This window comes from Aquarana catesbeiana, linkage group LG02 (genome assembly GCF_042186555.1).
Source record: "Aquarana catesbeiana isolate 2022-GZ linkage group LG02, ASM4218655v1, whole genome shotgun sequence".
Lineage (NCBI taxonomy): Eukaryota > Metazoa > Chordata > Amphibia > Anura > Ranidae > Aquarana > Aquarana catesbeiana.
Window position 1 is genome coordinate 199,756,923 of NC_133325.1, and position 22,182 is coordinate 199,779,104.

The following is a 22,182-nucleotide window of genomic DNA, read 5'->3' on the forward strand; positions in this document are numbered from 1 at the left end:
AAAATGTCTAAGATAGGACTTCTTTTCTTTTTGAAAAGATTCTTTCTCACTGTCTGTTGTGTTTCTGGAACAGGAAGAGAGAGTAATCTCCCCAATGGTAGACAGAATTCTCTACTCAATCCAAAGCTCCAAAACTGGGTTTCAGAATCATTGTAAGGACACTTCATTTGCACCCCAACCAAGATAATGTCAAAACTTGTGTGTCTATTAACAGCCCAGCTTCACATAGCAGAGCCCTTGTATTGTATCATGTGAGCTGAACCTAATGGTTTGGACAATGGAACATGCAGAGAAGTCAACACACATAAACTGAGAAAAGAATTACAGAAAAGGTTGTATTTTTTTGTGGGTTTGGTTATTTAGTTATTTAGAAGACAATCAGTTATTTAAATTCTTCATATTGTATCTAAGTGAAGTTCAGTAACATATGGTCCAGTCACCCAAATCACATGGTTATCATTTTACTTCTAATGACATTATGAGACAGCAGATGCCTGTCGATGACAGAAAAATATTACATGTTTCCTCTTTGATGTTTTCATCATGTGTTTTGTATTTGATTTCAACTAAACTTCATGGTTGTCAGCCCATCCCTTTAATTATTGACATATATAAACAACAGTTTCAGTGGCTCATTAAATCCAGATGAGCCAATGACTAGATTATATTAGTCACAGAACTTGTATAATTTAGACATGCCAATAATTAAAAGGGATAAATTGGCGATGATTTTAGACAGAACTGTGCAAGCTTGCATTTGCTCCTGACAGATAATATTTGAATCCATGAGCTATTGGGTAACATCTTGAAGACTGAATGATCTCCTAGGGAACTGGCATAACTATTAACCATATGATCTCAATAAAATTGTAACAGCAACCAGGCTTTTTCTAAGCACAGACTTTTTATTTAATTATTAACAATCCCACAAATAGGAAATTTGAATTTCTCTAGTGTCTAGAGGAGGCATCGCATTTATAATACTGGACAGAATTCAGCACTAGGAATAGGAGAAGTCATAGGCTGATGTAGAGCAAATGAGGCTATAGACAGATAATAACCTCTTCATGCCAACCTGGCCTTCATTGCTCTTAAGTTATATACCACTTAGTCAAATAGAGGTACTCATGGTACAGGCAAACAAAACATTCCATGTTACGTATCAACAGTAGCACCTTGATATCATATCAGTCAGGATACCCGGACTATATTGCTGGAAATATCCCTTAAATATCCTGCGTACTGCTTGGACCTTAAAAGAAGGGGATATACCCTAAAAGCTTTTCCTTGAAAATTTGGAAGTTAGTGCAAATTTAATGTCACTATCAGGGGTCAGGCTTTGAAGATCAGTTGATATAGTAGTAGCAGAACTACCACCAACCAGCAGGATAGGTACACAGGCAGTCACCCTGGTGAATGACACAGGCTCACTTGAGGTGCAGAGTCTAAGTATTAACCGGTGTTCACCAGAGCTCCTGATATTGGAGATGGGTTTTGCCGCGTGTTAGTACCAGGTCACGGTACTCAGGATTGCCCCACAAGGAGGTGAGCAAGTCTGGGTCCAGTAGCGGATAAGCAGTTAGGGATCAAACAGAGGTGTAGTCAGTAAACAAGCCAAAGGTCAATAACGAGTAGTTGCAGTTTGGGATCAGGCAGAAGCGTAGTCGATGAACAAGCCAAAGGTGAATAATGAGTGGCAGCAAAACATGCATGACAGCAACGAAGACAAAAGTGAAGATACTGGCTAGAGAGAGCAGAATAATCTGGCAAACAGGAAGTGTAGAGACATGGCTTAAATCAGGAAGTTCACGGGAGGAGCAAAGAGTTTAGGGTTCAAGACAAACAAGGTTTAAGACGGGATCATTCAAGGAATCATTTGGGGGGCTGTCCAGTATTTCATATAGCTCACCAAGAAGAAACATTGCCTGACATAGCAGAGTTTCTGGGTTCAAATCCAGGCCCTGACATTTAAAAAGTATCATGAACACTACTCAATTGTTTTATATATCATGAGAGAATCCTACGAACACAACAAAGTGCCCAAGCTGTATATGCTAATGGCCATATACACCAGATTATATGAAATTCAGGGGTTTTTTTTAATAGTGGGCACATATCCTTTAGTGTTTTACATTCTAAGCAAATGCACACATTTGTGAGGATTTAAGCTGAACTCCAGCCAAATTTAAAAGACACGTTAAGTTAATATAGCTCTGTATTTGACAATGCATCTTTAAATGTATTCATAAATATTGAAAGTTTCACCCTTTTGGAAATCACTATACAGCAGACAAAAAGAGGGAGAAGCAGAGCAACATGCCAATCAGTTGGGCTGCAATGCTTGTGTGCTAACAAGGAACATGCTGATAGAAGGAGAGAACCGAATGACGGAGAGAGGAGCTTGTCAGATTGGTGCTTTGCTGCTTTCTTTTTTCACTGTTGAATCACATGTTGGGGAAAGGACAGAACCTGTATATGTTAGTTAACCACAACAGAAAAAAAAAATAAGATCCCCTGTCCTGTCAGGCAGGGCTGTGCTGTGTAGCAAAGCTCCGTACATCTTAGGACTGGATGGAGAGAAAAACAAATTCTTTAGCAGGTAACACAGCTCCTATATACAGTGGATATAAAAAGTCTACACACCCCTGTAAAAATGTCAGGTTTATCTGATGTAAAAAAAAATAGACAAAGATAAATAATTTCAGAACTTTTTCCACCTTTAATGTGACCTATAAACTCAATTGAAAAACAAAGTGAAATCTTTTAGGAGGGGAGTTAAAATAAAAAAAAATAAAATATATAAAATAATGTGGTTGCATAAGTGTGCACACCCTCTTATAACTGGGGATGTAGCTGTTTTCAGAAGTAAGCAATCCCATTCAAACTCATGTTAAATAGGAGTCAGTACACACCTGCCATAATTTAAAGTGCCTCTGATTAAGTCAGGAGAAGGGTACAAAAGAATATTTAAGGCATTACATATACCATGGAACACAGTAAAAACAGTCATCATCAAGTGGAGAAACTATAGCACAACAGTGACATTACCAAGAACTGGACGTTCCTCCAAAATTGATGAAAAGACGAGACGGAAATTGGTTGGGGAGGCTGCCAAGAGGCATACAGCAACATTAAAGGAGCTGCAGGAATAGGTAGAGTGGCAAAACGGAAGCCTTTTCTTATGAATAAAAACATCCAAGCCCAGCTAAATTTTGCAAAAACACATCAGAAGTCTCCCAAAAGCATGTGGGAAAATGTGTTATGGTCTGATGAAACCAAGATTGAACTTTTTGGCCATAATTCCAAAAGATATGTTTGGTGCAAAAACAACACCTCACATCACCGAAAAAACACCATACCCACAGTAAAACATGGTGGTGGCAGCATCATGGATTGGGGCTGTTTTTCTTTAGCTGGAACAGGGGCCTTAGTCAAGGTAGAGGGAATTATGAACAGTTCCAAATACCAGTCAATATTGCCACAAAAACTTCACGCTTCTGCTAGAAAGCTGAACATGAAGAGGAACTTCATCTTTCAGCATGAAAACAACCCAAAGCATACATCCAAATCAACAAAGGAATGGGTTCACCAGAAAATAATTAAAGTTTTGGAATGGCCCAGCCAGAGCCCAGACCTGATTCCAAATGAAAATCTGTGGGGTGATCAGAAGAGGGCTGTGCACAGGAGATGCCCTCACAATCTGACAGATTGAGAGTGTTTTTGCAAAGAAGAGTGGGCAAATATTGCCAAGTCAACATGTGCCATGCTGATAGACTCATACCCAAAAAGACTGAGTGCTGTAATAAAATCAAAAGTGCTCCAACAATGTATTAGTTTAAGGGTGTGCACACTTATGCAAACATATTATTTTAGTTTTTTATTGTTACTTTCCTCCACCTAAAAGATTTCAGTTTGATGTTTAACTGAGTTGTACAGTTTATAGGTCACATTAAAGGTAGAAAAAGTTCTGAAATGATTTATCTTTGTCTCATTTTTTTTACATCACAGAAACCTGACATTTTAACAGGAGTTTGTAGACTTTTTATGTCCACTGTATATATTTTATCCATACATAGCCATTTACCTTGAGTTCACCTTTATGGCTCATTCACATTATGTCTATTGTGCTACATTGATCTGCAAAGCTCAACGCAAGGTCAAATAGAAAACAATTGCACCGTTGACACAATGCATATGTGGTGGTATGCACTGTTCAGCATATAGAGTATGTATTTTTAAGCAACTGACCGCAAGTTGCGGCGCTTTAACACATCGCAACGTGCTGTAGTGCATGGAGTTAAATGAGTTAAATGTATTTCTGCGTGAAGGCTGGTGTGTAGGAGCCCTTGATGTAATGTAATAGTAGGTGAAAACAGTGGGAGGGATCCTACCAAAAAACATTTTATAAACTAGAAGGAAAGGGGATTGTATTTATTGCCACCCCAGACATGAGGTCATTACCCAGTCAAGCCAAAAATTGATGTATCAGGCAACTGTCACCTTATGTCTCAAGTACTCTTGCCTTTCCTGACCTCATCTTCCTCTGTGTCCCCTGTGCTGACTCTGAAAAAAATATTGGTGGTGGGGTATATGGCCAGGAGGCTGAAAGATTAGTTGTCCAAGTACTGTTTTGGTGGATTTATATTTTATTACCATTCTGAATTTGAACAGTCAACAATTTTCTTGTAGTCTGCTGATCTGAACATGCTAATATATTAAAGTGGAGCTCCACCCACTTTTACAACTCTTCAGCATCCCTCACTAAACTGTGCACTGTAAACGAATTGGATATTTTAAAAAAAATTTTCTCAGAACCTACTGTATATCTGCTGTATTGATTTTTCACTTCCTCCTCCCTGGCCGTGGCCCATCGCATCATTTCCTGTTTGCAACGCCTTCTGGGAAGGGGCAGCAACTTCCTCTGACACTGCCGTTGCTATGGAAACCTGACCTGAAACCTATTACACTGCTTGTGCTGCACTGAGCATGTGCGAGATCTGCAAGGATGAGATCCAGGAAGAAGTAGAGTCTGGCTTCAGATGCCCACACTTAAGATGGCCACGGCCTGCTGTAAGTTTATAAAATAACAAACTACTGCTATAAACTAACAAAACAGACCTTAGTTTACAGACTAACTTTACTAGAATACATTAAGCTTGTGTATTATAGGGGTATTTTTATTCAAAAAGTACAATTTTGGCCGGAACACCACTTTAAAGTCGAAAGCTGTCTACTAGGCCTCTGCAAACCCTCTGGGCCCCACACAGGTGCCTAGGTGGCCTTGTCAGTAACACAGAGGTGATCTTGAAAAATATATCCAAAAATGGAAATGTCACAAATTTAGCAGTTATTTTATGTAAAGTTTATTTGTGTTTTAGGGTTATTGTTCCTTTAAATAAATATGTTGTGCAGTAACTTTTTGGAAATAGCTTTATCATTTGACGTACTGACTTTGCTTTTCTCATGTGAATGTGTATAACGTATATCAACTCTACCAGGAAGGAATTCCCCATGTTTTGAAAACCTATCACAGATCTGGGTTATCATTTTTAAGTAAATTCTTCTTGTTCTGCCAGTATTACTTTAGATTTTACTTGATACATATTGTTAGTGTACATTCCCTTACCACTCTCAAATCATTTCTAATGCTATGAAGCCAGGTCCTTTATTAGTTTTCTATGGTAATGACATGCTCTGCAGAGTCTTCTACTATTCCTGAGTAATAGCCTACTGTGATCATACAGGCCACTGTCTTAAATTCTACCAACATTTAATATACCGTGTTTCCCCGAAAATAAGACCGAGTCCTTTATATTAATTTTGGCTTCAAAAAAACACACTAGGGCTTATTTTCAGGGGATGTCTTATTTATTTGCAGTATGTACAATAATATACATTTATTCAAATACAGTCATGTCATTATGACAATCTTAAAGTGGTTGTAACCCTAAAAAAAATATCCTGATCCTTTAAAACATGATAGACAGCACAGTCCTTGTGTATCTAAAAAAGTTCCCGTGTCCCCTGTCTTCTCTCAACACTCCCCCTGTCAGCTCAGGAGTCAGTATTATGACATTCTGTAATCCCAAAAATAAACCTTGGTTAAAGTCATTGTAAAATTATGTAATCCGGTTTGTAAAAAGATTATATAATGTGCAGTGTGTCTCCTTTTGTAACTTTATTGAGAAATATACCTTATTTACAGCGCTGCTGGGCGCTCACATGATCCGCCGGAGAGCATTTCAGAGGGAAAGGCTGCTGACGTCAGCTGGGGGGGAAAGGAGAAGATCTCCGGCGGATCATGTGAGTTCCCAGCGGAGCTGTAAATGAGGTATTATCCACATTAGAGTTACAAAAGGAGACAAACTGAACATTATATAATCTTTTTATGAAATGGATTACATGGTTTTTACGACTTTGACTAGGGCTTATTTTCGGGGTAGGGCTTATATTGCAGCCATCCCCAAAAATAATGCTAGGTTTTATTTTCAGGGTAGGGCTTATCTTCATGGAAACGGGGTAGAAAAGATTCTAAAAGCAACAATACACTCTACTAAAGTTTTGGTCAGTAAAGCACCATAAGCACTACAGGGCAGAAGAACAAGGTGCATTTAGCAGTAGACAGTCAGCAGCAGCACCGTGAACTAGAAGGAGCTGGTACAACATATCAACAGCAAATTAAACTACAGAATATTACAAATAAAATGAATATATTGAAATAATGATCATGGAGTAAATCAAATATATCACAAGCCAAGACTGCCGTTGTTGTAAGGCAAAATAAGAAACTGCAGAAGTCACTTTTACTTTTTAAATGTATTGTATGTACTTTGGCTAAGTGATCAACAGTGAAAAAAGTGCTGTTGACAACTTTCGAGGAAAGCTGTATAAAACATGCATAGAGTTGGATCTATCATCATTTCTGTGTATGTGGTAGATAATTATTTAGTATGGATGCTCCCCGAGTGAACTTTTTATTTCTTTGTAACATTAAGGCCTAATGTACACTGCTGCTGGTAAACGGACGTTTAGGAGCAGTTGGGCATTTTTTTCAACTGCTCCTGAACTCTCCTCTGTTATCTTATCAGTACATGTACACAGGGCCGTTTACAGTCGTTTATAGGCAGTTGAGTTTAGAGGCTTTTTTTGGAACGCAAAAACATGGGTTCAGAAGCTGAGTTTGGAGGCATTTCAAGTGACAAAAGCTTCTAAACGCGGTTAAGGCTTCATTTACACAGGACGTTTTTACAACCTCTCCTGAACGATTTAACTTGACAGATAGTAACCCGCGTTTAAAACGTCCATTTTGCTGTGTTTGCATGCGCATTTTTTAAAAAAGCCTCTAAACTCAACTGCTTAGAAATGACTGTAAACGGCCCTTGTGTACATGTACTGATAAGATAACATAGAGGAGAGTTCAGGTGCAGTTGAAAAAAAAATTCCCAACTGCTCCTAAACGTCCATTTAGCAGCAGCAGTGTACATGAGGCCTAAATGCGGCAACTCGCGTTTAGCCGTGTTTCGTTTACAGGCGTTTTTCATTTTGGCTATTTTGAAAAAAAAAAAAAAATTAAAAACACATATATATATATTTTTTTTAATGCAAACGTGGTAAAACACCGGTAAACATGTCATGTACACACAGCAAAATGGACGTTTTAAACGTGGATTACTATCTGTCAAGTTAAATCGTTCGGAAGAGGTTGTAAAAACGTCCCATGTACATGAAGCCTAATTCAGGTACTGACAGACTTGGTAGAAGCATTTTATTTTATCTTAATAGTGAATATCCACATGGCAAAGCCCTCTTCTATTGGGAAAAGATTTTCCAAATCTCTACAAATGTTGCTGCCAATGGAACTGCCTCACTACAAAGTACTGCATTTTTACCAAAATGAATGTAAAATGAATGCTCAGTTGATAGAATGACAAATGGAAAATGCAGTAAAAAGTGAGCATGACCTAAAAATGTTACAAGGCATTATAATGGATTTGCTGCACTCGAAAAAAAAAAATCTTAGCTGCCTCTGGCAAGCTCTGCTTTGGAACACCTTACAATCAGGGCCGGTGCAAGGATTTCTGTCTACATTTGGTGCCCCCCCCCCCCAAATGTCCTCCTGCCACTGCCCTCCCCTCCAAAATGCAACCCCCCCACCCCCATATGGCATATACTTTATTTGCCTGATGATGTTACATCATTAATGTTACCATGCATTCAGTCATGTATGTAATGCAGTGTACATTGCATTACATTTTTTCCCGGCCATCAAAGTCGCTTCAAGGTCTGGAACAAGAAGGGAAGGAGAGCAGACGTGTGTCCGCTCTTCTCCCACCTCATTACCCGGTGGCACCCGCTAGGGGCAAGTGGACCCTGGGATGTAGAGCAGGGGGAGAGGGCACTTTATTTGGGTGCAATGTTGCCAACCCCCCAAAGTAAATTTACTGATAGAAAGCCCAAAATTATTATTTTTTTACTGGCAAAAATCATTACATTTACTGACAGAGCCCCATTCAAAAATAGTTCATAGAGCTTCCCCTTATATCACAGTCCACAGAGACTGCAGACATGGCACAGGAGATGATCAGAGACTGCATACATGGCATATGGGATGGTCAGAAACTGAATACATGGCACATGGGGTGGTCAGAGACTGCATACATGGAACAAGGGATGATCAGAGGCTGCGGGCATGGCACATGGGAGGTCAGAGACTGCAGACATGGGAGGTCAGAGACAGCGGACATGGGAGGTCAGAGACTGTGGACATGGCGCATGGGAGCTCAGAGATTGCAGACATGGCACATGGGAGGTCAGAGACTGTGGACATGGCACATGGAAGGTCAGAGACTCCAGACATGGCACATGGGAGATTGCGGACTGGAGGTAATCATGTCCCTCTCTGCTACCTCCCAGGTGGGAGGACGGAATTTTTTTTTCTGCCATAGCGATCTTCGAGGGCTGAATGGAGAAAGGGTGTCTCTGAGGAAGACCGTCTTGATCTTCCTGCCCTGCTTCTGTCAGAGGGGAGGAGTGGAGTAGGCGGGGCTGGGACTCGGGAGAGGAGCTGCAGCTGTGGAAATCAGTGGAGCCTGGAGGCAGTGGCTGAAGTTAACAGCGTCCGAGGCTGTGCTGCACTGCCTGTCTGTGTCACATTTTGAAGAGCTGGGTAAAGATGAGGGCTGGCACCAGCATTAGCACTTCTTGGGAACCCTTGACTTTGGCACCCCCCTCTTGTGGCGCCCTCAGGCGGCCGCCTTGGCTGCCTTATGCTGGCGCCGGCCCTGCTTACAATCTAACATGTGACTTGAGTACAGATACAGAAAGGGAAGAGAACTCTGGAACCTCAGGCACTGCAGACTTGTCTCATTACTGCCATCATTCAAGGAAGTCTGCAGAAAAGGAACCCTTAACAGAAAAATCCAATCAAAACTAATAGTTCAGTCTTGTGTAGACAGCAATAAGGGTGCCACAAAATGGAACCTCCATTGCAATAAAGATCATTAGGCACTGATGCATGAAGCTGTAGTACATACCACCAACAAAAAGTGACGTATAACTTTTTACATGTGATGTTCATCAAGGACAGAAAAGTTTCAGACATTAATAATGTTTACAATTTTCCTTTGGGATTTGAACATCTGATTCTAATAGCAATGGAGGGAAAAGTTCATTTTAGGTGTTAGTAGTTTTTCTCCAGATGTCACATTATAATATCATGAAGTCACCTCCCTGCATCCTTAAAAGACCCTTCCATTTCCTAGGGAATGAGGATGAAAGGCTGAATTCTTCATTGTGTACCTCTGTCAGGGATAAGTAGTCCCATCTGAGATTAAAGTTATGTAGAACAAAGTGGGGGCAAGCTAACACTTTTAGCATTGCTTGTATGCTACAGCTAAGGATTGTAGTCCAGCTGTCATCAAATGACATAAATAACATTTATTGGCAAAGCTTTCTTTTGTTATTATTATACATGCAGAGAATACATTCATTTTTAATAATGCTGGAATAAGCATCAGTTGGCAACGAAGCTTGGTCAAATTTAAGAATCATTAGATATAATTTTTTTTTTTAAAGGAACATTTTGCTAAAATATATTATGCAAATACTGAACCTGTTCTTGATACTATTTTCCTGGACGGTAAAGCACCTATCACTTCATTTTTTTTAAAGCTGGCATCTGCTTAAAACAAATAGGAAATGATGTGGAATACTGTAGCTGATTTTCACATACTGTACATTTACATGTAAAAGTTGAATTCTGTAGAAATTGCAAAGTGATCCCATATGAAAAACATCACACATGAAGCTGTTGCCTTTTTCAATAATTTATCGCAATCTACCATTTTCCTTCCACTGCTATATGCATGTCAGAAGATTCCTTACTGAGGGTATGGGAGAACTGACACACAAACACGTTTTGAGCAAACAAGGAAGTGGTCAACATGGGAATTTCAGTACTTTGCTATGGTATATACATAAAGAGCATATTGTGCAGGTTGCATTTCACATAAATATTCTTTTAGGTAAAAAGAGGTACAGATGCTGACCTGAGACATTGTTATTCACATAAGTTTAAGATGAACCCAGACACAACCTGGCTTATGTACTGTACTCTGCATCTGATCATATGATACTTTCATGATACTATCCTTTAGCTTTTACGTTTATTTAAAGGGTTTGTTAACCCAATAAAAAGATAAAAATGGATCCTGCTCCTTTAAAGCATGTTATATGACACAGTGCTTGTCCTGTGTCATTTAAGCCCCCTGTAACACCTAAAAAATCTGGCTGATCCTGCCAGTTCCTCCCCACCCCTCTGTAAACCGACCACGGTGTATCATGGCTGCTGAGCCCTCACACCGTGGTCAGTTTATGTGCCTCCGTCTTCAGCAGCCTGATATCTGCTCTCCTCTCTGCTCCTGTGTCCTCCTCCCACCTCCCATCTCTGTCTGTGTGTGAGCCACCCTTCCTCCCTCCTGCTGCTCTCATAATACTAACCTGTATACACCATCAGCACTGCCTCCCATTGCAGTGTCCCCCTCTGTGAATGATTTATAAGTATAAATGCTGTAAATACCTTAAGAGCCGAGATAGTGATCACATGACCAGCCAGCTCTCTCCTCCTTTCCTCCTCCCCTCCAGACTGACATTAGCAGAGGAATCTCAGCCCCACCCACCCACTGCATCTCTCAGAGGAAAAAAGGAGAAATCTGGACAGTCATGTGATCGCAATCTCAGCTGTGAAAATAGGTATTTGCAGCATGTATTTTCATAAATCACACACAGAGGGGGACACTGCAATAGGAAGCAGTGATGATGGTGTATACAGATTAGAGTGGCTTAACAACCACTTTAAGTACTTTTTCCCCTTTATTTTTTGTCTTTGTATTATGTTTTTTTTTTTTATTCTCCATTTTGTGACTTCTTCCTTATGTGTCAATGGTGAATATCTAAAGCTGATTATTATCGGTGGATTTGTTGCTACCAATACTGACTGTATTAACAGTTCTTAGTAAAAATGTCCTCATTTGAACAGTTTTTTTTTTGCTGTATCATCACCTGATCTTTGCTCCGTATCCATGCTGACCCTGTGTACTATTGATGGATGCCTTGACACTTGTTTGTAACACTTTCATCATAAAAAAACAATAAAAATGTGATTATATAAAAAACAAAAACAAAACAAAAACAAAAAAAAACAAAAACAGATGTGATATAATTTTAATATTAAATGAATCTATATGTAGGGTGGTTCTCTGCAGACAAAAGTTATTTTAGACTGATAACTGGGGCGCATTAGAGGTTTCCCTGCTCATATCATTTTAAAGTGTAATTCGAGTCAAATTCTAACAAAATCTGCTCCCACCCCATTCTAGGCCTATTCTAGCTAACCTGTAAAAGAAAAGATGTGTATACTTACCTATTCTGAAACCATTTGGTTTGATCACATGACCAGCTTCCAGCATGCAGATACCGACACACTGTATTCAACTCCAATGTAAAGTGAATGAAAAACTGGATTCAGATTCAGATCTCAGCCCCTGCTTCCAGTGCCGACTTCCATGTAGAGGAGGGACAGCTGACAACGGCTGCCCCATAGTAAGCCTATGGGTGACATCATGCAGCCATTGTCACTGCAAAACAAGGAAACGGAGGCGCCCCTGGGTGCAGACTGTAAAAACAATTTTTAATTAAAAAAGGCAACAACATAGTTTGCACTCACATTTAGGATGAAGATATCAGGCATTTAAAACGTCCCAAGACAATCAAGGGGGGTCTGTGAAGTCATCTCTCTCTGCCGTGGATGTATCCTCTTATCTGGTTCACAGGCGCTGGATGTACTGACCGCCGGCAGCGAAGGGGAACACCATAACGAGACTTGGGAAGCAAGCGAAGATCCAGGTGAGGGTAGATGACGTCACACCATGTGCGACGCGTTTCTTGAGCCGGTTAGCCGTGAGTGGCGTGACGGCTGTGCTCCTTTGTCAAGCTTGACAAAGGAGCGCAGCCGTCACGCCACTCACGGCTAGCCGGCTCAAGAAACGCGTCGCACATGGTGTGACGTCATCTACCCTTTTTTAATTAAAAATTGTTTTTACAGTCTGCACCCAGAGGCGCCTCCATTTCCTTGTTTTGCAGTGTCTTTTTGGGACTATGGTTTTCACTCCCACCGGAAGGCTGCCGTGAATGTGGACTTCACACACCATTCCCATCGTTTACCTTGCTGTACTACAATATGAACTATTTGACTTAATAGCTATCAGCATTATCATTAATTTTAATACTCTTGATTACATTTTAGAGGTTATTCTGTATAGTGTCATACCATTTGGATTGTGCGTTTAATTCCTTGCGCCGAACACTTGTGGTACAGCCATTGTCACTGCCTCTCCTCTGCACTGAAACCAGCGCTGGGACCTGATCATGTGACTGGACAGGAGTGGGTTCAGAATAGGTAGGTATAGACATTTTTTTATTTTACAGGGTAGGTATAATAGTCTTGGAATGGGGGTGGGAGTAGATTTAACCTTATTACTGCAACATGACCAGAAGTTACCATATGAATGTTCAAATATGTTGCAGATCAGCCTCCCCCAATTAGATTAAGTTCAGACCGGAGAGCCTGAATATATGCATGCTCCCTCCCCCCCAACCATATATCAGGTTGATACCAGATAGCCTGAATATATGCATGGCCAAATCCAATAAACATTGGTACCCCACATTCTTCTTTACATAAGTTTTATACCAGATAGCCTAGATATATGCATGGCCAAATCTATTAAAATCAGACCCCCGCCTTAGATCAAGTTCATTCTAGAATGAAATTTGGTATTACTGCAACATGACCAGAACTGACCATATGCATGGTCAAATCTGTTATTGATCAGCCTACTCCAATTAGATCAGGTTCAAACCAGATAGCCTAAATATATGCATGACCCCCCAAACACACACACACTTTAGATCAGGTTAATACCAGATAGCCTGAATATTTGCTTGGCCAAATCCATTAAAGATTGGTACCCCCAATTCCCCTTTAGATAAGGTTTATATTAGATAGCCTGAATATATGTATAGCCAAATCTGAGATCCCTTAAATCAAGCCTGAGCTTTTCATGTTATGGTGGCCAGGTACAGAATTCTTTAGAGATCACTTTACCGGTCTATTGCTAAAGTTCACAAATTATGTCAATGTGTCTCAAAAAATTATTATACAGCAAATGCTCATCATAGCACATCAGTCTTTAGTATGATTAGCCATCATGTCCTCCAGTCTTCCTCTGGCCTCTATGAAATATGCAGAGTTTGGAAAATGTTGACTGTTTGCTGTGCTGCTCATAAAGATAATCCAGATCTCAGCCCGGAACATAACATATACTGTAATTCTTTCTGTAGGTTTTGAAGAGGAGGATCAAGGTGTCAAACACATGTTCTAAGAGTATTCTCTGGCCAGCAGTGAGGTAAAAGATTCAACGAGGCAGATCATTGGTTTCATCAGCATATTAATCTGCTTTAGATTAGTTTATTGCTTAAAATGTGGAGTTTTTGGGACATTTCTCGCGTAAACTTATTTATAAATTGTATAACAGTTTTCCAAAAATCTTTTTCTTTCAGCAATGCCAAAGGCAATGAATTAAATCTGCTCTTGCATAATCACATTTCAAGCATCTACTCAGTCCCATCTGGCCTCTTGGCCTCACAACATGAAAAGTATGTAAGCAATATGGGCTATCTTGAATTGGATATTTGTTAACATTGAAATAAGCATACTATATTTTTTTCTTTTTTTGTTTCTTTTTTGTATAATATATTTTCATTTGGTTTATAAGAAAAAAAATGGAATACTATAGAATACTATATTTATCTATTGTTTAGGAATAACTGAATACCTGGTAATATGTTTAAAGCTAAGGTTTTGGTTACCTTTAAAACGCCTTCCCTTGTTACCCCTTCACTGACAATAAAAAGCTCAAAAATCAAATGTATGGTTTGTGGAAAAACACCTGTTACAAATCACATTGACCGAGATTGGACTTTTTTCTACTTACAGTCCGCCCATGCTAAAGCCTACCTATGAAATATAACTCACAGGCCCGGATTTACTCCCTTTGCCGCCCCAAGGCCGGGTCCTTCAATGCCGCCCCCCCCCCCCCCCCCCCACACACACACACACACACACCACCAGTCTTGTCCTTTATCGATGACTTTTACAATAGATCAGTTAAAAACATATCTCCATACACAAGAACACTGAAAATAACTGACTTTAATTGTACAGACTAAAAATACTTCAGGGTAAGCGCGCGAGGGGTAAGGATTTTTTGCGGGCAATTTTTCAGGGCAATTTTTCAGGGCAATGGCTGGTGTTAGTGCTTCAATCATCCCCAGCACCATGGTTGTTATGGTGTCAGGATGATTGAAATACATTACTTCTATCTTTACATTGTAATGTAAAATGAAATAGTTCAACTCACCATAATGCAGAATCATCGGGAGCCCTGAGCGTGTCACTTGCCACTATGCCTGCCACCAGATAGAGATGTCACTTGCCACGCTGCCACCAGATGGAGATGTCACTTGCCACACTGCCACCAGATGGAGATGTCACTTGCCACGCTGCCACCAGATGGAGATGTCACTTGCCACACTGCCACCAGATGGAGATGTCACTTGCCACACTGCCACCAGATGGAGATGTCACTTGCCACACTGCCACCAGATGGAGATGTCACTTGCCACGCTGCCACCAGATGGAGATGTCACTTGCCACACTGCCACCAGATGGAGATGTCACTTGCCACACTGCCTGCCTGCCACCAGATGGAGACGTCACTTGCCACACTGCCACCAGATGGAGATGTCACTTGCCACGCTGCCACCAGATGGAGATGTCACTTGCCACACTGCCACCAGATGGAGATGTCACTTGCCACACTGCCACCAGATGGAGATGTCACTTGCCACACTGCCACCAGATGGAGATGTCACTTGCCACGCTGCCACCAGATGGAGATGTCACTTGCCACACTGCCTGCCTGCCACCAGATGGAGATGTCACTTGCCACACTGCCTGCCTGCCACCAGATGGAGATGTCACTTGCCACACTGCCTGCCTGCCACCAGATGGAGATGTCAATTGCCACACTGCCTGCCTGCCACCAGATGGAGATGTCACTTGCCACACTGCCACCAGATGGAGATGTCACTTGCCACGCTGCTACCAGATAGAGATGTCACTTGCCACGCTGCCTGGCAGCCACCACATGTTGATGTCACTTGCCATGCTGCCTGGCTGCCACCAGATGGAGGAGGGTGGAACAGCGGTGCGGGCAATGAGAGATGTCATCTCTCTCCCCCCACCGCCGCACCGCTGACATTACTCGTCGATCTTTTCAAAAATGGCGCCGGGCAGCGCAATCACGCTACTGCGCATGCGCCGCCCAGCCGAGCACATACGAGCTTTCCCGAGCCCGGCCGGCTTCGGAACGGCGCATGCGCAGTAGTGGGCGGCTCGCGGCCATCATTTCTAAGGGCACCGGTGCCCTTAATCGACTTTAACGGGCAGCCTGAAGGGGGGGGCGGCCGCAAAGTCACTGCAGGAGCGGCGCCGCCCCTGCACCACTGCCGCCCCGAGGCCTGGCCTCGGTGGCCTTGTGGCAAATCCGGCCCTGATAACACACCAAACCATGGTCACAAATGATGCAGAAATACAATTAGCACACCCTCAACATGACGCAGCCATAAATGATTGACAGTGGGGAAAACAAATCAATATAGTAGGCAAGCTAATGATAGGACAGAGAAAGAGGAGAGGGGCTTTGTAACTGAGTAAGTGATTGAAGAGATCTTCATGAGAGGTATTGCAGATTGCATAGCTTTATTTTGAGGATATGACAGCTGCCAGTCTATTGAAACTAATATCTTTAGACAATACACTGGCGTTGCTATATACTTGCTGAAAAAAGATAAGGCTGCAATGTTTTCAGCTTTAGTCATAAATACAACAAATTCGTTTTCCCGGCCTTCTTCATATATCAAAACTTTGAGGGGGTGTTTCTGTATTATAAAAATCTGATTAGCGATGAACAGAATCGTGCCTGGGTTTGATTTGGAAAACACCACTTAAGTTCAGGTGCCAAATGTTAAAGAACAGTTCAGGCCATTTGCTGAGCTAATAGGCAAAGGGTTGTCAAACAAATGGGGCTTGGCACTGCCCTGGGTTTACATGTACCAAAACAAAAATATTTTTTAATGGGCCGGGTGATGTCAGTGATTGGTAAGGATACGCCAGGTGCAAGCACCCACTGCTTCCATAGCAACGATAAACAGCAACAGACAACTAAGACTGTAATTGGGTGTTCTTTTTACCTATATAATAATTTATGTTTTTCTACTGAATAGTTTGCAGTATGAAGAATTTTTTATCTACAGCTCTCTGAACAACAGTCCTTTTGCCACCACTCTTCTTTTAGACATTACCATACTGAGCAGGGTTTCCTTTGTTTATCTACTACCTAAGCTTTCCCCTAGAGATTCATTGGCCATCTCAGCAGAACTGAGATATATAATCTGGCTGGAATACACCATGTCTTCCTGGAGCCTTCTCCCAGTTGATCATGTTAGAAAAAGCTCCCAATATTGAAATATGCTAATCTTTATTTCCACAATTTCTCACTCAGCAGCGAACCGCTCAAAGGCATGTTGAGTTCACAGTTTGTGCCAAGAACAAAAACTCCTAATATACAAACGGCAAATGAGTTGCTTCCAGCTTCCCATACCATACCAGTAAAGATGACAGACAACACCTTAGACCAGAGTATCTCAACCTTTTTCAATCAAGGCACCCTTTGCACGTTGTGCATCTCAAGGCACCCCATTCTAAAATGTAAAACGACTAAGCTGATAGTTTTATAAATTGCAGCAACATCCACACACACAAGACACCCAAAGTTAGAGCCATTTTATTATTTCAAAGCATATACAGCAAAGCAGGGAAGGGGTAAACAAGGATCCCAGATATCAAGGATAACTTGCCACACATTTATGGCAGTATTGAATTGTAAGTCTTGTGAACTAGCTGCACATGTTCCCTGGCAAGTTATATACTTTCAGAGCACTTGAAGCACAAGTTCTAGTTGACACTTTTCCAATTTGTAGCAAATTTGGATGGCAAGTCTCTAGCAAGAGCAAAGTTGCAGTGGTAAGTCTACAGCAAGAGCCCTGCAAGTCTCAGCAAGAGCCCTGCAAGTCTATAGCCAAAGTTATGCAGGTGTCCATTTTTGGCAAGAAAAAAGAAGCAACCAGCACAAATCTATAATCTCACAATCTGGTGATAGTGAACCCACTGCTATTAACCTAATCCCTTACTGTAAACGTGTGAAATACATTCAATCCAACAATCATGTATAATGATAAACCCTGTGTCATTGCATAAAATAATTCATCTATCATACAAGCATTATTTGTTTCTATGAAAACAATTAAAGTGCAAAATGTGCTCAGTGCAAGAAAATATTATTCATTAGTAAAGTGCATTGTCATGGTTATGCAATAGAGTTTTCTGTCAGCTTACCTGTCTCCATGTGTTCATCTCTAAAGACCAGCTGCCTCTCACCTGACTGGTTTTATAACCTCTCCTCTAAGCATGGCACCACCCCAGGCCCTATCAGGGAACCCTACATATTCCTGTGCACTGCAAGCCAGCAGTGCTGATCAACCATTGTGTGTTAGCTTTCGTGTGTACTTGCTGCGTTTCCTACGTCTGATTCCAGAGACCGACTTTGGCCTGTTCTTAACTATTCCTGTCCGCTCGTGACCCTGACCTTTGGCGTGTCCCTGACCATCCCTGTTTGCCTGTGACCCTGAACCTTGGCATGAACTCTGTTGTCCTTGTCTGCTTGTGGCCCCAACCTTAGCTTGTCCCTTACTTTCTTTGTTGTTCCAGCCTGCTGCCTCCTTCCTCTTCTCCTGTAGTCTACCGTGAGCGTGAGCTGTGAGACCCTGGGGGGCACGACCTGGAGCCAGACTGCAGTGCAGTCCATCCTTACCACTAAAGGCTCTGGTGAACACCTGCTGGCTCTTAGACTCCGTGCCCTGGGCAATCTATGCTCTAGCTCCCAGTGGGATCTGTGTCAGTGATCCAGTAGACCTGCTTCCTGAACCTCCCAGTGTTCAATCCGCAGCAGTCAGTCCTAGGGTCCACTACCTAGCGGTGCACTTCTGACCCCTACAGAGTGCATCTGTCACCTAGCCTCAAGGTGATCTGACATGCATGCATCAAATTCAAGTGTTCAAAATATTTGCAGTCCATTTTGCAAAAATCCAAGAAAGTCATAATAATAATCTTGGATTTTTTTCTGGGGTTGCAAAATGGACTGCAAATATTTTGAACACATATGAAGCACACGGTTTTTTCTTTTGCACTTTTTTTTAACATCATTTGCACTTGGTTTGTTTCATAGAAACAAATAATTTTTGTATGATAGATGAATTAAATTATGCAATGACACAGTTTATCATTATATATGATTGTTGGATTAAATGCATTTCACATGTGTACAGTAAGGTACTGGGTTATTAGTGGTTCACTATCACCAGATTGAGGGATTATAGATTTGCGCTGTTTGCTTCTTTTTTCTTGCCAATTAACTGGTGATCGTAGGCATGTGCAGGGGGTGTGCCAGGTGTGCCCAAGTGCATTAGCATTTTCGCTCTGTGTGCAGGCAGGGAAATGGGAAATATCTCCCTCTGACCAATTCTGACATTCATGAAGTTCTACCGTACTTCTCTTTCACTGTACCGGCTCTACCATAAGAGTGTGTGTCTGTATGTGTATGTATATGTAATATATATATATATATATATCACATGCATGTGTGTTTGATCTTTGGGGTGCGCACTCTAATGCAATTGGCTACACACACCTATGCTGGTGGTGATTGACCTGTACTTAGGTGGCAGTAATCCTATTTAATCCCTCAATCTTCCATTAATATCTTTGGCACTAGTTGTTCTTGTTGTTTGTCCAAGTGTCCGTTTTTTTGGGGTCTATTCACTAATAAGTGAAGAGAGGTGAATTGTCAGAAAAATTGCAAAAATCTAAGCCAAAGTGGCTGAAGTAGAAGAAAAAAAACAGCTCTCATTGAAATATTTTCAGCTTTTTTGGCCTATATTTTACAATTTCCCTAAAAAATATACCTCAGTTCACTGAATAGTGCATTAAGAGAAAACTGATCTTTATAAAAACATTTACTAAAATATTTGAATAAAATCAATGCATAAACACTGGATTACACCATAGTTATTTTTTTATTAGGGTTAACATTTATATTATGAAAAAGAACATTCTCAAAAACAATAAAATGATACGATAAAAAAAAGCTGAACAGCAAAAAGACAAAAAAGCATAAATGACTATCCCTAATTTTAAAAAAAGCAAAAAAATACAATGATATGTGATAATATGTGAAACAGTGATAAAAGTGCTCGAATCAAAAGCCTCGCCTGCATCGAAATCCACAGCTGGCCTGACAAGGCTTTAATATATGAATCCTTTGTGGAAAATCACATTCCACTCCACTCTCCTCTTCTAAAAGCGCCAGTAGACCTGTTGTGTTCTTTTTTTAAGGTGAGCTGCTAGCATATAAACAAGGAAAAATAAAACATTCCAAATTGTGCTCCACCAATGGGATATTAGGGTTAGTCACTCCTTGATTTCTACCTCTCTGAACTCAATAGCAGATCTCATGGATACCACTCATCTCTCTGCACACCATGCCCCAGCATCAATTAAAGAAAAACCTTACACATAGCAGGGAGCAATGATGAAAATTCAGCCACAGTGACCCCTGTGGTGGGATAACTATTACACAACATAACTGAACCAAAACTTGCAGCAGACTTGCAGAATGTTTGCAAAGAAAGTTGATCTGGAGTCATGCAATGCGTACTTGCGCCCAGGGGAGGGGAGGGGACTGGACGGCGCAGGAGGCAGCTGGTCTGTCATATGGAGTAGGAGAACACAATCTAATCCACGGCTTGGCACTATTAAGGCATGCTATAGAGCGGTGCACTAACGCGCCAGACCCATGTGAGTACCCTATAATAGGGTTTTGTTTGCATTAAATAAAATCTTTTAAAACTTTATTACACTATGGAAGTCTCTTTTTGATATTTATATATGAGGATGCCACATCTTTGAGCAGTATTTGGACCGTGCAACCTGACCTGGAATCCGTTTTGACGATTCAAAAGTGTGTACTGACCAAACTTAATTGCGAGGTCACACGCTCTGAGGTTACCTTGGGGTGGGGAACACCTGAGTGTAATCACTGTTGAAGATCACTATATTCACACTCACCTATCAAGTCATGTTTATTATCTTTGTATTAAGGATGCTGAAAACTGACCCTGGATGGTCAGAGTATCACAGACATATATGCACCTGAGCACTTTATGGATCACGTTTGTATCAATATTTATATTTTATAAAATGTGTGTATATTCACGCTATATAATGTTGTAAGATGTATGACGACAACAGTGACTTATATATATATTTTTTGTTCTTGGGATTGAATTTATAGGCACATCACTTTAGTTAACAATTTTGTTTTTTAGGTTTTTTTTGCTGCAGGTTCAGCAGATCAGTAAGGGGATAGCGCAGCACATGATTTATTTACTTATCTGTGATTTTCACACGTTAGTAATGGGACGTGATTAGTGCTAACAGCTCAAAATATAAAAAGAACCACTCCTATGGCCACATCCATATAATTAATTAGTTACAAAAAAAAATGGGGTTCATCCTGAAGCCCCTGGTCGGACTTTAGAGGCACAGCAAACCTAAGAGAGCATAGTCAAAATAATAATATAATAAACTTTATTGAATACAAATACATACATAACAAAGACATCGAAAAAAGTTATAAAAATCATCTATATGAGAATATACATGATACGGGCCCGATTAGTCTACGCGTTTCGTAAAAAACTTCTTCAGGACACATTCAGGTTTCAATGAATACATGAAAAGGTTTCACTTATATGGAGGCTTTCATGAGTTTAAATAATAATAGTTCAAATTTTTGCTATAGATGTCAAGATCTTGTCAATAAAGGTAGGTGACCATCAACTGTTTCCATATACATCCAATCTCAGGGTTCATTTCCAAAAAAGAAAGAACCAAAAAGTTGCCATTACGTTCCATCAATTTCAGGGTTCATTTCCAGCAAAGAAAGAACTAAAAAGTTGCCATTACGTTCCATCAGTCATAGAAGGGCACCAAGCAGCCCATAGAGCATGTCTGCTTAATAGCCATGTGGAACCGTGCAAAAACACTAAGAGAGCTTGTAGTTAGATTAGATGTATATACCCAGAAGGAACATCTCTGTACAGTAGATATCTCCTAAACGGTGCACATTATAAGCCTTATTATAGGCTTATCTATAGGTAAAAGCAAGAGATGGAAGTTTACTTCCACTTTAAGTGGAGTTCGGCTGTAATTTGTTAATCACGTTAATTAAAATCTGCTAGTCTAACATGACCCTCTCCCCAGAATAACATTGCTGCTATCCAAAGATGTTTTTGTTAATCTTTCATACAGGGAGGAGGCACCCTAACACAGGACATATTTTACTGGCTGGATCATGAGGTGAAAATAAAGGGGGGGAGCATAAA